The sequence below is a fragment of the Theobroma cacao genome, chromosome 5 (genome assembly GCF_000208745.1).
Source record: "Theobroma cacao cultivar B97-61/B2 chromosome 5, Criollo_cocoa_genome_V2, whole genome shotgun sequence".
NCBI lineage: Eukaryota > Viridiplantae > Streptophyta > Magnoliopsida > Malvales > Malvaceae > Theobroma > Theobroma cacao.
The window spans coordinates 34422473-34425273 of record NC_030854.1 but is presented as its reverse complement, the minus strand read 5'-3'; positions in this window follow the sequence as shown (position 1 = coordinate 34425273).

The window sequence follows — 2801 nt, the reverse complement described above, 5'->3', positions numbered from 1 at the left end:
CCAGAAATGAATAACCCATCAAAAAGTGGATGAATACTTTCAACCCACTAGAAGTGGATGAATAATAAAAATACAAAAATAGAAAGAAAAAAAAAATAATATCTGAATGTAGTTTTGAATTTGTATCTTTTTTTTTCTTAATTTTTGTAAGAACAAAAAAAAAACCCTAGAATGATGATTTACAAAAAAGAAGAGAGGAGAGGAATATCTATAAGGAGAGAGGGAGGGAGTATTTTTTGAGAGGAGGATCTTTTTGGAAAAAAATAGCTCTACTAATAAGCTAGCGTGGTTTTAAAAAAAAAAAAAAAGAAGAGAAAACTCCTAATTAGAGCTTTTTTTAAAGCTTTTTTTTCATATTTTATTCTTTAAAAAAAAGTTACTTTTTTTTAAGAACTTTTTACGAAATCCTGTTTGGCCCAGCTTTTGCTTTTAAGCAGTAAATAAGTTAAAAATAAGCCAAGCCAAATGACACTTAGACTCAGCCTTTAGTAGAGCTTCTAGCTACGACACTTTGTTTCTTAGACTTCTAGCTGATTAGAGAATTGCCAAGAAACATAGCATATCCAATGATAGACTTCTTGGTGTTACAACACCCTGCCCAATCACCATCAACATAGACTTTCAACTATAATGAAGAATTTGCAGGCAATAAAATTCCCTATCCTGGTGCAGCTTGTAGGTGAGTATCTCCTGGTTTGTCCATGAACTGCAATAAAGTTTTCACTACAAAAGTGATATCATGCCTAGCAAAAGTTAGATAAATGAGCTTGCCGACTAATTGCCTATATTTACTAGGATTTGATATTTGCGCTGTATCATTAGCCTTTGTCAACTTGCAGCTATAATCAATTAGGATTCTAACAGGCTTACACCATAGCATTCCATGTTCATTCAATAAGTCTAGAACATATTTTCTTTGACACAAAAGAATTCCTTTATTCAATCTTGCTATTTCCAAGCCTAGAAAATACTTTGGTGTTCCTCGGTCCTTAAGTTTAAAGCTTTTCTCCAAGTAAGTTTTTACATCCACTGTAAGGTTGAGACTAGAGCTAGCTATCACTATGTCATCCACATAAAGTAGCAAGCCGATGAAACCATCATCAGAAATCTTGGTATATAGGGAGTAGTCAACCTTAGATTGAACAAAACCATAATTCATCAAACATTCTATGAATTTTGTATTCTATTGCCTTGATGCCTATTTAAGGCCATACAAGGACTTATAAAGTTTGCACACCAATTTAACATTAAATGGATACTCCTCCTTGACCATATACCCTTAAGGCAAATTCATATAGACATCTTCATGTAAATCACCATATAGAAAAGCATTATTAATATCAAGTTGGGAGAGATACCAACCATGAATAGCAGCAAGAGCAAAGAACATTCGGACACTAATGTGTTTAGCAACAAAACTGAATGTTTCATTATTATCAAACTTTTCCTTTTAAGTGAAACCTTTGGCAACCAATCTAGCTTTATACCTTTCAACAATGCCATTAGCATGCAATATCACTTTGTAAACCCATTTACAACCAATAGGTTAAAAACCAGAATGAATAGGCATGACTGTCCATGTACCATTTTCCTCTAAGGCCTTTAACTCTGTGTTCATGGCATTTTTCCACTCAGAAAATTGAATAGCTTGATAATATGAGGTAGGTTCTGGAATGTGTGATAATGTTGTGGTAAATGTTTTATGAGCAGTGGAGAGTTTTGTTGTATAAAGACATTTCTCTATAGGACATGATATGGTGGTTTTCAGATATGCAAAGTTACTAGAAAAGAGATGTTAATAAGCTTCAAGGTATTTGGGAAGTTTCCTTAGTCTAGTACTTTATTTGAGAGGTTGTGTAGAAGAAGAATCAGTGGTGTAAACAGTGTTTTCTACAACAAGGTTATAATGGTCATTTTGAGAAAAATCTTTATAATCAACAAAATCATATGGTGAGTCATCATCAACAGTTAAGTTATGAGTATAGGGCAAACCTAAATCTGAATCATGTATGAGTGCATTTTGAGCTTAGCCTTGTGGACCTCTAGAAGCATATCTGGTACAATAGGCTTGGGCTTTTCGTGGAGTTTTGGGTTGGGCCAATCTCAGCCCAGTAAGGTATAACTTTTCTCTTTTGTTTGAGTTTGTTTTAGTTGATATTGGGTCTAACCCATCTTACTTGATTAAAATGTATTTTTTTTCTAGGAGGAGAATATAGGTATAAAATATGAATATCCATTTTAGTCTTAGAAAACCAAATTAAACAAAAAAAATAAATCCAAAAATAATAGTAATAATAACAAAAAATAGTAAAATGCATAGTTATAAAGAACATAAATTTAGATAGATAAAAGAAAAAAAATATTTTTATAAAGGAAGATGTAGTTTATTTTAAAAATATAATAATAATATATGTAGAGAAATGACAGTGCTAATAATAAAATATATATTTTGGATCAATATTTATAGTTAGGGAAGATTCTGGGTTTGGTAAAAAAAATCAATAAATAAATAAAAGAATAACACGTAATATGGAACTATTAAGTATAAAATATAATCTTTGATTTGGAATCAATACAGATGATGAAATGTCCATTCAGAACGTGAGAAGTCACAATTTCAAGTGAATTTTCTTAGGTTAAGGATTTTAATTAAGACCCCACCAATACGATTGGATGGTCTTAATACGAAATTCCAATGTTTCTAATTTTAAATAAAATAAAAAATTATATATACTCAATTACTAATTAAACAAAATGTACAAACAAAAGAAATAGGGAATTAATGGTAACAATAAATTCGG